Source organism: Passer domesticus, chromosome 4 (genome assembly GCF_036417665.1).
Source record: "Passer domesticus isolate bPasDom1 chromosome 4, bPasDom1.hap1, whole genome shotgun sequence".
NCBI classification, from domain to species: Eukaryota; Metazoa; Chordata; class Aves; order Passeriformes; family Passeridae; genus Passer; species Passer domesticus.
The window spans coordinates 22,619,818-22,634,076 of NC_087477.1; the positions used below are offsets into that span (position 1 = coordinate 22,619,818).

At 37.6% G+C, this 14,259-nt stretch overlaps 1 long non-coding RNA gene across 1 annotated transcript; it reads right to left on the bottom strand.

Annotated features, from left to right (window-relative positions):
• Window positions 1–1,829: 1,829 nt before the first annotated feature.
• LOC135298697 (uncharacterized) lies at window positions 1,830–9,038 on the bottom strand. The gene is made up of 3 exons (XR_010360746.1): window positions 8,929–9,038; window positions 3,433–3,523; window positions 1,830–2,028 (listed from the first exon to the last, which is right to left on the bottom strand). It is a non-coding gene; the product is annotated as an uncharacterized LOC135298697 (long non-coding RNA).
• Between the last annotated feature and the right edge of the window lie 5,221 nt (window positions 9,039–14,259).

Here is a 14,259-nt window from a genome sequence, read left to right on the forward strand (position 1 = left end):
TCAAATAAAATTTTCTGTAATATATTATTTTAATAATTGAAAAGGAAATATAACATGTAATGTGCACCTTTGGTTCATTTCTTTTACCAAAAAAAAGACATTCCCAAATCAAACGAAATTACTACTAAATTTTGTGTAGGGAACTCACTCTGAGATATCTTCTACTGCCCATGGAGTCACAGAATCCACTCTTATTCACACACTGTGGTGCCTATATTGCTTTTGAAACTTATTTTCAGAAGAATCCTTAACTATGCATACTAAAATCAAGTTTGTCAAATAGAATAGGTATGAGCAGCAATACAGGTTTCCTCCAGCTGTCAGAACCACTGTAAAGAGACCAAGCATGATAGTCAGCTTATTTTTTAAATTTGGGGGGGGGTGTTGGGGCGGCGAGGGGAAAGGAATAAAAAAGACCCCAAAAAAGTGACATTATTGTTTTGTTTCTTCTGAGGTCATTTTACATTAGTGCTACTGAAGATCTGCATTTCTTCCACACTTCTACATGGAGTCAAATTTATTTTTCTTAAAAGATATTTAATTTGTGTATTGCTAGAGTGATGCAATAGCATTCCTCTCTGTCTTAGGCTGCAATGCAAGATGCAACCAAAAGTATGTATTCTATTACCACCTATTACCACCAGGTGGGACAGTGCTGTTTATGTCTTCAATAACCCATCTCTCATCACTCCTTCCAGGAAATATCTTCTGTTAATTGGCTATCAAAGTCTCACTGCATGACTGATACAGTTATATCATCCCAATGTGAGATGCTCCACCCAGGAGGAGGAGCCAAACATTCCCACGCGGAGATAATCTGAGGTTTACAACATCACAAGCAGCCTTATGCACTGAATTCCCAGAGGACAAGAGCTACCAAGAGCTACATAATCACCACTGGAAATTCAGAGGAAGACCAAACCCTTCTACAGGATCACTGCTTCAACAGAACTACATCTGTCACTGCAGGAGGACTGCAGCCACCATTTAATCAAATAGCTACCAACACCCTGACCCACAGGGTGTCAGGTCACGTTCTGGCTCTGACAGTGTTTCTGTGTTGTTTCATTTATTTTAATTTTCCTATTAAATTGTATTTCTGACTTACAATCTCCCACTGGTTTGCTTTCAAGTTAGTACACTCCTTCTCATGCCAGAAAGAGAAAATGAGGTTACCTCAAGACCCCAGCATACATCTTGTTCTTCAGTCACATCCTAGCTTTTATGGGAAGAACTCTGGCTATCTGGCTATGCAGACTGAATAAAAACTGCTGGTCACTCCAGCAGAATAACTGGATGACAGCAGGAAGATGTAGTGACACACACACTTGTCATTCCTTTGACACAAATATATATTCAAATAACAAGGATAGAGCACAGGGCTTTCATGACATTTACAGAAATATTTGACAGAGAAGATATACCACTGATGCAGCATTTGTCAACTCTTATGAGATGTCAGTAGATAAAATCCATCAATGCAGATACATGTGCATTGGAGTATTACAAGGTCTAGGTACAATCACATTATAATTGCCAGAATTATTTGCCACAGTAAAATTCCTTCTGGGTGTTTGAGCCTTGAGTCTTGCAGATTCCTTCTTACTCTGGTTAATCCTAATTTCATAACTTGGCTTGTGCTGAGGCCCTTAGCTAACTATCTACTGACTTTCTTAGCTGATGTTTTAAACACAGTAAACACTAAATCAAAGATTTCCTCAATACATCACCAACACAAACACAAAACTATGATTTGTCTGAAACAAGCTTTGTTGGGTTTTGTTTAAATTGCAGAGCAAAAGATTTGTGTTCCTGCATATTGGGGTTTTTTTCTTCAACCACATTTTCTGTCTGTCAACATTTATTGACTCTTTCTTCATACTGGTAATTTGGCTTAATCTTTGGAAATCAGCACGTTCTGGAAAACTGCAGATGCTGAAGAGTTTTGGAGATGTCCCTCTCTCCTGTGATTACTCCTACTTCCAGGGCTTGACATTCTTTTGGTCCTGGTAGTTTCCACGTTTTACCCTGTGGCACATTGGTATTTATCAACATTTTTCAGCCGAATATTTTATCTTCTTTTCACAGAGCAGTGAGGGTGGATGAAGGCACTTTAGACCTGATAGTAATTTATCTGATAAGGAGCTGGGTGTTATTGCATCTTACAAGCCACTGGAGCATCCTGTTGCTATGGATGCACAGTTCAACTCTGCCCTTTGCTGTCATTATATCATGCAGTACATTTTAAAGGCATATTTTAAAAAACACACTGGAACTCAGGCATAGATTATGCAATCACAGGCTTTGTCTACCATGCTTATGCATGGTAATATTAATAGGACTTTTCATGTTTACTTCAGTCAGGTTTGTATTCAGAGGGAGATGTTTAAGTATTTCCTACACATTTAATCAATGTTTCCAAGAAGTTGATACTCTTCTCCTGTGGAATTTTCATAAATAAATTAGAAGGGGAAATAACAGGACTTCCAGCAGAGCAAGGTGATACCAATTTTTTAGGATCATCTATATTCTGTCGATAACATTCTATAATATCTTCATTATTTCTATAAAAGCTTCTGATCTCCAAATACTATAGACGCCATCTGAAACAGCCCTGAGCTTTTCCCAGCCACGTAGAAATTAGGGTGGAAAACAGAACATTTCCAGCCTTGTTAATGAAATCTATCTTTCACCTATAAATTTTGTGTTGGCAAAAGAAGGAAGAAACTAATTTTTGAGGGGTTGGGTTTGGGGTTTTTTTCCCCTAAGTCTGAGCTTTTATTTCAGTGAGACACATTAGTTTCCAATTATTTTCAAACAATGGAGGGCTCAAGTTATTCTGTAGCCCAGTAGGCAAAGAACAGACTTTGTTGGAGTCACACAATTAAAGTGTTGATCAGCTCTCAGTCAGAATGTAAAAGATGAGCAGCTCAGTCAGGCAGCCACAGGATCAGCACAGAGACAGGAGTGCATCTGCACATCTACAATAGTCTTTGTGACTGAGAGTCCAAAAAGTCCAGTCCATTCCTCTGACATGTCCTAAAGCATCTTTCTTCTACCCCAGCTGTGATGGGATAATTGGGACTTAGTTGGCTATTCCCATGGGTACCTCCAGCTGTTTTCTTACAGCAGATAGCTACAGGTTGTATCAATACACCAGTACAGAAATATTTCTAAGGTGAGAATTACCATAAAATTGAAGAAATATTTTATTTGTGACTATTTAATTACAATCTGAGCATGGCCTTGCACTAACCACTTACTACTTTTGCACAGTAAACAGTTTTATGCCACACATTTGCCTATTAAATTTCACATCCACTTAAAAATAAACTCAGTCAAAATCTGGTAAGGTGAATGTGTGGCGTATTTGAATCACAACAATTATGCTTTTACAAGTAAAACACATGTTCTACCTGACCTTTTACTTACCAGATTTCCTGATCTGCACAAGGATTTCAGAAATTAAGATGTATCCATAGATTGTTTTTACTGACTTTCCCAAACTCCAGCTTAGTAGGCCCTAATTTAGAATAAACCAAGATATTTTCCTGTAAGGCTAAAGCAATCTTTTTCCTCCAGCACCCAACTCATACATGGTTATCTCCCCTCACAAAGAAGATATATCACCTGAAATATAAATGTAATATATATATGATCCAATGTAAAAATATCATGTGTGAAATAGTAAGTTACCAAAAATTCTAGGAACTGAGGAACTGAGTACAGAATATGTATTTTTTTTTAAATATGAAGTGCCTTTTATTGCCTCACATCAAGGGAAAGAAAAGCCTATCTAGAAAGGAGAGCATTTGCTGCAGACAAGAGAAAATAGGTATGTGTTGTCTTAGGTAACCATGTAAGATGTAACCAAAAGTATGTATTCTATCACCATCTATGTAAGATGCTAAAAACAGTGTTCTTTATTTTCTCCATGTGTCAGCCGTGATAACTCCCTCCAGGGGATGTCTTCTGTCAATTGGCCATCAAAATCTCACTGCATGAGTGATAAAATTAGATCAGTCTATTGTGAGATGCCTGCCCAAGGGGAGGAGCCAAGTATTCCTACCTGGAGATAATCTGATATTTGCAACATCATAAGCAGCCTTATCCACTGAATTCCCAGAGGACAAGAGCTACATAATCACCACTGGACAATCAGAGGAAGACCAAACCCTTCTACAGGATCACTGGTTCAACAGAACCACATCTGTTAAGAGGACTGCAGCCACCATTAATCATACTGCTGCCAACAGGGTGTCAGGTTTGACCTGACACCTTGACCAACAGGGTGTCAGGTTGTATTCTGACTCTGTCAGTTTTTCAGTATTATTGCTGCATTTCTTTTAAATTTTCCTATTAAATTGTATTTCTGATTTGGAATCTCCCACTGGTTTGTTTGCAAACTAGTACAGTGTTTTACATTACTGATTACTTTCATTTAGTCTTGAAGTACATTCCCATTTTTATAGAACAAGTGCAAATAATCCTTGTACACAAACAATAAAACCTATATAGTTCAGTAAAACAACATCTCCATATACAGGCATTTTTTAAAGACTAAAACACACAGAAATTCAAATATTCCTCCTCACTATCTGGGCTACTTGCCTCTGTAGCCATGCTAATTCCTAAAGCAACTTAGTGAAGGCTTTCCAAAAGGCAAGATGCCCAGGACTTACACATCTGTGCCAGAATGGCAGATTTCAGAGCTGCCTGTTTACTGAGGGCAGGGTTATTAAATACTAAACTGAAATGCTCTTTTAAAATTACACTGGACCAAACTCACACTATAATTGTCATATAAAAGAGCAACGATCTCTTGAATATTGCTGTATCCTCTATCCTACCCACAATGTCACTTATTTTTCACCACAAAGCCTCTATGAAAGTGTATATAAACTCAGCTTGAAGCTGCTGTTGGACTTCTGTAGATGCTTCTCACCAATTTGTCCCATGAGGAACTCTGCAGACTAGCTTTGAATGTGCCAGGTTCAACATGTCAAACATACTTGTTTTACTGAAGGTTATTTTTCCCTGCTATGAATGAATAATAGATATTAAAGTAGAACACAAAAAGCTGTGAAAATTAAAACCACATATGTGTGTTGTAAACACAGTGTTTAAATTGCTGTGTAGATTGGGTATTCTCAAGTGACAGCTGTAGCTTTTTTGCCCACTGAAAGCTTTGAAATAGAAGCTAAGTCTTTTAAAGTGGTAACGATTTCCAAATGCCCAACAAATTGCTTTTGTAATTAATGATTAATTTGAATACTCAGGGGTAAACTCCCCAAGCACTTTGGATTAAAAAAAGATCTTATTCTCAATACACTTGTTCTGTAATGATGTAGTTTAGAAACTTACTCCTTTGCATTCAGGGATATTCATAATTTGGCTCAAAACTGATGTGCAAACACTAATGACTTTGCTAGCAATATAATTCCCTAGGAAAACTAGAAGAGTTTGATTGTTTCAGGCAAAAAACCCACAACACATTGAGTACCAAATTACTAAGGTTTACTTAATCACGGGCTTCCAATAAGTACATGCTGAACAGATTTATTATTATCAAGACATTTATTTATCACTCTATTCTTTAGCCAAAAAAAGAACAGAATACATTAAAGGATTGGTTAATAGTGTTAGTACAGGAATACTTCTGGGGAAACTTCTTGTCTTTTCAGGATATACATTAACATTTGCTTGAATTATAGTAATAAAGGGAATCAGCCAAGGAAAACTCCAGTGTCAAAGATTTTTGCCTTGAATGTTCATCATGGATGTGCTCTGCTGGGCTCTTGGACTGCTGTTTTGGCCCCATCTAATGTTTTAATTAACATATTTTTCTACTTCAAGTTATTGCCTCAGCTCCAAAATTCCAAGAGTGCTCCTATGGTGCAGATTCTCCTCCCACCTCCCTTTTAGAACTGAGACTGTTACCTCATGGCCTTCGTTGGCTGGCCTCATGCCAGCTCTACAGATTCACCACTGGCAATAAAACAAAACAAAACAAAAAACAAACAAAATAATCAAAGCAAAACCTGAACAAAAAACAGAAAACACCTTTCTCAGAGTTCAAATTTCATCTACCAACTTCACAGTTATCTGAGGGGTTCCCAGCATTATTGGACAAATCACTGACAGACCACAAAACACCATGCCCTCAAACTTTTAATTGGAAATCTAACTGAAAGCTTGTTACCATTTATTCTGTCTTATTTGAAAATGAAGCACTTGAAGAGCATCATCTTGCTCATGGATCCTACAGGGGAAGCAGTCTTTTCCAACTCTAAACAGGCTCACATATTACTAGTACAAAACAAATGCTTTTCACAGGTATTCCCTGTCAGGAGACAGTGACAGCAAGAACGTGCAGCTGCTTTCTCAGCAGCTCTAAACATCAGAAAATTTACAACCATTAAAAACAAGGAGAGAACATAACAAATATTCTGGTTCTCAGCCTGGATTATCCCACTTGCTGTTCCTTACTGCTCCTCCTAGGTTTTGGCCAGAAACAGCCTAAAGCAAGCAGAAAAAAAAATAAGATAATGCTGCTGTGAGATTTGAAGATCTTGAATATATTGAATGTTAGTAACTTGTGACTGTACTTATAAACAAGTATAGAGTTTTCCATTATAATCTGAAATAAATGGACACATTTTTATACTAATTTCTGCCAAATAAAAAATCTAATTTATTTGGAAAATAACTTACTAGCAAAAAAACCTACTTACTAGTTCTCTTACCCAGGAGAGAACGGTTTTGGCTGAGACCTCTCAGCATATCAAGTGTTGCATGAATATTCTGGTTATGTTATCTATAGACTACTCATTATTTAAAAAACAGGTTTAAGCCCACAATGATTCTGTGCTAATTGATAATTTTGCTACACTACGCTGCCATCAATGTGGCTAAGCAAATAAGATGTATTGCTGCTTCTATGAAATGGCTTCTAGGGATTAGTTGCAATGCATTAACTATGAAAACATTAAATACCATAAATTTTTGGGACAAAAGTGGTCCCAAATCACAAGCTCCTTAGTACATTAAGGAATAATCAATTTTGTATTCTCAAGGTTTGTGAACTGAGCCATAAACTTTTAAAACAACAAACAGTAAACACCATACCTCTGAAAATGAACACAGTATGCTGTTTATAACATTTGAGTCAAATTACTTGGCTTGGTTTTAATCCCGTTGGACAGACGAGGAGGGAGCCAAGGTTGAGAGAGAAAATTGCTGAAGTGGTTATTTACTTCATGAAGATTTCCTTGCAAAAAATAAACTGAAGGAAGGGTCGGGGTGTTATAAATGGAGTTCAGTTTGTGTTAAATTGGGGCTGAGTTAAGAATTGTTGTTTTAGGGTGGGTAGATGAATACTTGTTGTGGGCTCTGGGGAGGGGAGGTCTAGGGGTTGGTGGGGGTGATAGTCAAAGGGGGTTGGAAGGTGTTTGGGCAGGAGACTTGACCAATCACTTGAAGCCCCGAGAGAATGATTGGTCCAGAATGAATATCAATAAAGACCAATTAGAACAGAAACCAACCAATCAATGCGCAGATCCAAAACCCACCAATCCTGGACCTGATAGGGGTTATAAAATGGGGATTTCGGTTCAGTTTGGGGTTCTTCTCCTTCTGTGACTTACTCCTTTTTGGGCAGAACTCAGTGTGTTTGGGAGACATTGATATTTTTGAGTTGTTGTATGGAAGCTTGGGCTTATCTTGAACTCTCCGTCCTCTGTAATGTGTTTTAATAAACAAGAGCCTTTTTCTTCTTGAAGTCTGGCCTCATTCGTCTATTACAGGGGTATTTTTCTTGAGAACTTTCATCATCTTGGACCTTGAAGTCTAAGAAAGCTTAAGTGGTTTCTGCAAGCATGTAGAAAGTTCTACAAGCATGTCTCTTTGTTCATCTTGTTACGATCTCTGACTAGTAATGGGACGGGACTCCTACATACAAAAGCTGGTAAACATACTGATGGTGAAGGATATCCCTGGCAAACTCACCCTAAACTTTCTTGCTGGGGTGTGGTTGGCAGCATAAAAACAAAGTTTGATTGAACTAAGACAAAAACTGTGGCAACAAATTTGCCTTCTAGAAAAGCACAAGCTAGCAACAGCTATCTCATGAGCTGATGTCCTACACACAGTTATGTATCTATACCAGAAGGTATAAAAAGTAACTCACTGCCTGCCTAAAAGGAGCACCAGACCTCCCCAATGGGATCCTGGCTGGGAACACCTGACAAACTCCAGTTCCAGGGGTGCAGATCATCTTTAAGTAAGAATTTTCTGTTAGTGGTTAGCCCTACTCCTGGAAGCAGTTTGGTCAGAAGTCACATACTTACAGGTGTATACAAGTAAATGTTCGTAACTAAATACTTCCTTCAGAATTGGAATTTTGTAGTAATTTATAATGTATGTATATTTACTTTACTTGTGCCATAAGTATACTTGCTTTCCTAGTGGTAATTTTCTGGTGACTTAAGCTGTTTGTGCATATATAATTGGGTTTTATATATATAAAAATTCACTATATAACTTCATGATCTTCACATACCTGTTGGTTGGTTAAGCCTCATAGGTCACAACTGATATCTTCCTATTGATCTTAAATCGTACTCAGCTATTAAAACTTTGCCAACAATCACATACAAACAGCAGACATCAAATGAATCTGAGATTTAAAACCGCAAGCAATATCTGCTCAGAGTTCTGCACCTTCGGTGCTCAGTCCTACAGATTTCAAATTAAAATGACCTTCAGTGGGCTTCCCCATGAACAAGGAGGGAAGATCTGGACTTTATTTACCTACTTCTGACTTACTTTAATTAACCTTTAGATAGGTCAGAGTCATCCCTTCATTTCTGCAGTCGAGTGTAGCAATCAGAAAAGCAACCTGCTTTATCAGACAAATGTCTCCATTACCTTTCTTGAGGAACAGTGTGGATCCTGGATCTCTAATTTAGAATTATACATTTGATTCATGGATCATGGAAGCTACCAAGTTCTACTGTTTATCTTTGGTGTCCCCCACAAACAGGTCTGTGTGCTGTAACACATAATGACACGGCATCCCACCTCACAGGTACTGTGACCTAATAATCTTCCCTTTACAATGATTTTCCAGGTGTCTTCAGATGAATATTTGCTGGGAGAAAAATTATAATTAGAGTTAATGAGGCAAAAACTGAGGAAATATTTTTAAAAAATTTTTTTTCTACTCTCCAGTAAATGTTAATCAAAGAGGATTTCACTGGTTAAGGGAGATGACTCTACCTTTCACCTCTGCTGGGGCTCCACCTAGAGCACTGTGTCCAGCTCATTAAAAAAGGCTGGTCAGAGAGTTGGTAGATGCCCCATCTCTGGAAATATTCACAGTCAGGTTGGACAGGACTCTGTGCTCTGTTCTAGAGGAAAATGTCCCTACTCACTGCAGGGACATTGACCTTTAAAGGTCCCTTCCAACCCAAAATCTTCTATGATTCAAATGTGAATCAACTTTTCAGCTTGCATAGTTCAATTTATTACTCTTCTGACTTCATGCCAAGTGTTTCATCTGATGTTAGCTTGGTTCAGTGGAAAACTTTAGGTCAGCAAGCAATGACTTCAACAGAGGAGTCCATCTGCTTCAGATTAGGTGTGACAGAAAGAGCTTGCAGGATCAAAGCCAATACAACCACATAGGTAAGGTCCTCAAGTATGGAATAATTACCTTGTCCTCCTGGCCCAGGGCACATTTACCAGCTTATTTTATAAAGTAATGATCTAACTAATCTAGAATTTAGCATATGTTTGTTATGAAATTACTTTTTTTTTGAAAGAATGTGGGTCTCCAGTAACATATAACAGACTTGTAGAATGGGGAGAGAAATCCTACTTACACAGACCTCCTATAGCCTGCTCTGACTCCAAGAGGCAGAGTTTCATGTGGATTCTTGGATATCAAATTGCTTTTGCAGGCTTGGCGTAATTGACTCTGCTACTTCTACTTTTCTATGTTCATCTTAAAGACATTTCCTTTTATGCTCATTCACTAACAGCATCTTGGAAATGCTTTTTACATGCACTTTTCTCTCATGTATGTTTTTTGGTTTTCAGTGGTTTCGCTCCACATCCTGTGCTTCCATAACTTTGGATTCACTGTTTATGTGATAAAGTTCCCAAAATAGCCACAGAGAGCTTAAAAGCAGCTTCCTCACCTTGCATTATGTTCCTTTCCTCCAACATCTGGTACTTCACAATACAACATGCCTATTTCATCAAGCCCCAGAGGCAAAAATAATGCTTTTACAGGAAGGGATCTGAAATGCAGGCACAAAATAGTGTGTATCCATAGCAGCTTGAAGGCAGGACTTGTCTCACCTAAGTGGAAAACCAGCACCAAGTTCTGGCATTCTTATTGCAAATTAACCCTTTATCCACATTCCTGTATCATCTTTTAATTTTCTGTTTTACATATTGTCTATTTGTATTTAAAATCCAGTAACAAGAAAAGTAAATGCTGTCATGTTTTGCTTTTGGCCCTCTGGATATTTGCACTGGCATTACATGTACACATACCTTAAAATAGGAAAGATTTTAAGGAAATATAAGAGATCTTACTGAACCTTCTGAACTTATGCTGACAGTATCTCTCTAGTTGCTAAAAAGATATGTAATCTAGAGAGATTTACTCCAGAGTGTTTGCAACTCTGCATAATACACAAGTATGGATGAGATGCAGAAAACTTCCTTTCAGAAGATAGGGAAAAAGTGGTGATCCTGCTTTTTGTGGTACTGGCATACATGACACACAGAGAGACAACATGGGGAGGGCAGGTCCACCAGGCTTTTTCACAGAATTTTAGAGTATTAAGGGGTTGGAATGAGTCTTAAAAACCATCTAGTCCCAACCTGTCTGCTACATTTCCCACTAGACCAGATTGCTCCGATCCCAAACCAAAGTGGCCTTGAACACTTCCAGGGATGGGGCATCCCCAGCTTCTCTAGGCAACCTGTGCCAGCGCTTTGCTATTCCTCATTTCTTCCTAATATTCAGTGTAAATTTCTGCTCTTTCAATTTTTGCCCATTACTCCTTGTCCTATCACTACAGTTCCTGATGAAGAATTCCTCTCCAGCTTTCCTGTAACCCCTTCAGATACTGGAAAGTTGCTTTGAGGTCTCCATGCAAGCTTCTCCATGCTGAACAGCTCCAACTTTCACAGCCTGTCCTTACAGGGGAGATGCTCTAGTCCTCTTAACAACTTGGAGGCCTCCTCCTCCAACAGTTCTGTGTCCTTATCTTGGGGACACCAGAACTGTAGGCAACATTCCAGTGGGGTCTCACAAGTGCATAGCAGAGGGGAAGAATGACCTGCTTTAACCTGCTGGCCATTTCATTTTATTTACTTTCATTTATATCCATCTGAGAGATTGAAATAACTCCAAAGACAGGATCTGAAAGCTAGGAATGTCCCACTTGGAGCCTGAAGTTGAGTAACAGGAATAGTAAAGTGGGGAAAAAGATGTAAAATAAAAGACCTGGATTAAACTTCTTGCTGAGACAAACAGCACAGTACTCACTGAATATTAAAGAGACTAAGTGTACACCAACATACTGGATTTCTGCACACCCACTCCCACTTCAGCTTTCTTACTGGAAGTTGTTAAACATTACTGCCTGAGTATCAGAGTGGAGAACTGTCGGTGCAAATGGTAAAATTTCAATCTCTCTACTTGGCTCAGAATAAAATATTAAAAAAAAAAAAGGTAGGCAGCTTTAGTGGAAAAAGATGCTGGTGATATTCAGGGTGAATCGTATTTTTTCCTGGAAAAAAAAGGAAAAAGGAAAAGGAAAAGGAAAAGGAAAAGGAAAAGGAAAAGGAAAAGGAAAAGGAAAAGGAAAAGGAAAAGGAAAAGGAAAAGGAAAAGGAAAAGGAAAAGGAAAAGGAAAAGGAAAAGGAAAAGGAAAAGGAAAAGGAAAAGGAAAAGGAAAGAACACCAGGGAAAAAGTCTGAAAATAGGAATCTGAAGTAGTTTCTTATTGTGATGCTGCATTGGAAAAGTTGTTGCATAGTGTATGCCCACTGCCATCTACAGACAGAGAGCAGTGAGAAAGGAGAAGAACTGGTGAACCCAGGATGTCCCCATTCCCAAACAGGAGCCACTCAGCAGCCTTTAAGTGTACCACGTCAACTTTCAGAAATCTATACACATTCTAAAATTTTCTGTGATAAAAGCAGCAAGGAAAACATAAAAGACAGCAATAGTAATGCACTTGATGTGTCTACTGGCAGCAACAGTACTGAAGAAAATAATATCCTCTTAAAATACATTCTAGATTGAAAAACAAAGGCAGTTACTATAAATACACGTAATCATAATTGTGTTTACTTTTGGTAAAAATTGACAGGAGCATTTCCAACCTCACTGGGGGAAACAGAGACAAGGATTTTAAGTGGAGAAAGCTGAAAAGATAAATTAATCACCTGTGTTAACAGTAGCATGTGATGGCACTGAAATTTTCCTGTAAGCATGATCTTTCCTTTCTACAGCAAAATTAAATTTATCTGTATGTAACACAGCCAGCACACATGTAGAATATTGCCATCATCATCTCTTCAAAACAACACCTTCAATAACATTATCACATTCCATTAAACACTTGCTTTGTAAGGGCTTATGATGAATTAAGAAAGTCCAAATTTTAAAATAAAAATGAAAACACCACTTGTAAAAGAGCATAATTTAGAATTCTGCCTCCAGACGAACATAAAGGCTTTGAAAAGTAAACAGAAAGCACAATTTCAAAACAAAAGTTTCTCCAGTTAGGAATAAAACTGTGCTGAAGCTTCAGACCAACTTTCCTAACACTTTTTAATGAGCATTTCAAACATTCTTTGCAGAACATGCCCTTTTCTTTACTGGTATGTGTAAGTTTTGGGTTTATTCCTTCCCCCAAAAAGTGACAAGCAGTGTTTAAATTTTCATTTCATTAGGTTAAAATATGTCACTTTAATGAGATTTTGCTGAGATCAGAGAAATAAAGGCAAAAACATTGAATAGAAACTATGTAGAGCCTTTAAAATAGCACAGTTATTGTCAAGATCTTACAGAAAAAAAAAACATTTTAATGAAGTAGATATCAGGAATATTGCACATATTTAAATAAATATATTTACACATACTTTTTTAAAACTGGTGAAACATTTATATTAATTTTATTTGAAGGAAAGATCAAACTTTTAACTCAATGGGATTATTAAAAAGTAGTTGAAGATCTATCTCCTTGGAATATCAAATTTAATGAACACATCCGGCAGTCCTTTTCATTCATTGTCAACTTCATGCCATTGTAAACATGGGTTACCATATCATCTGCAGGACTGGAATGCCACAGATATGCAGTAAATCCTGGCTTCTTGAAAGCACTCTACCTCCTCCACAAAAGATGACGACTGCTGTGTTTTTGTAAAACTGTTGTTCTTCCTAAACCTTTGTAAAGTGCAACCTTCCAGCCACAAATTAGTCTTGCAAGGCTGCATGTTGATGAACACTTTCAAATTAAAATATTGGTAGCTATATTGCTCATTTATACCACATTTCTCCAAATAGGTTAATAAAGTAATTTTTACACTGTTTTCAAAATAATAATTTTAGATAATTCACTTCCCATGCTCTTGGCTCCTGATGTAAAAAGGAGGCCCTCCAAAAAGCCTTAGCACAAGCAGAGAATGAATCAATATGTATAATTGAATTTGCTTGCAGTATGTGACTGAAGCCAAAGAAAACTCCAGAAAGCATGGAGCAACTTCATGCACGTGGTCATAGCTTCCACAGCATCCAGTTCAACAGACTAAGAAAGAGAAGTTTAATTGTCCTGGGTAGACAAAGCTGTATTTTATGGAAGAAGTCTGGAAGCACATCAATCTTCTCTCACATGTTTCTAGTTACTGTCTTTACTGTGTAACAAAACTGTCAAGTTCTTTTGGCTATTGAGAATTCTCTACCTTTCCTGTCAAGCAGTAAAACTAAAAATTTCAAAATATACTCTGTTTTTCTCTGTTCCTCTTTAAACTGTACAGGAATATGGAGAAACACTTATGAATCACCTTTAATGAGATGCAGAGCATTATATGTGTATGCATACACGTCAACGACATCAGTCTCATTAAGATTTAAAAACATTTCTTTCTATTGAAGAAAATTAAAATTATGAGGTTACCTGATGAAAGACTTTAAACTGAAGCATGATAATTAACGTGGAGGTGGCTCCT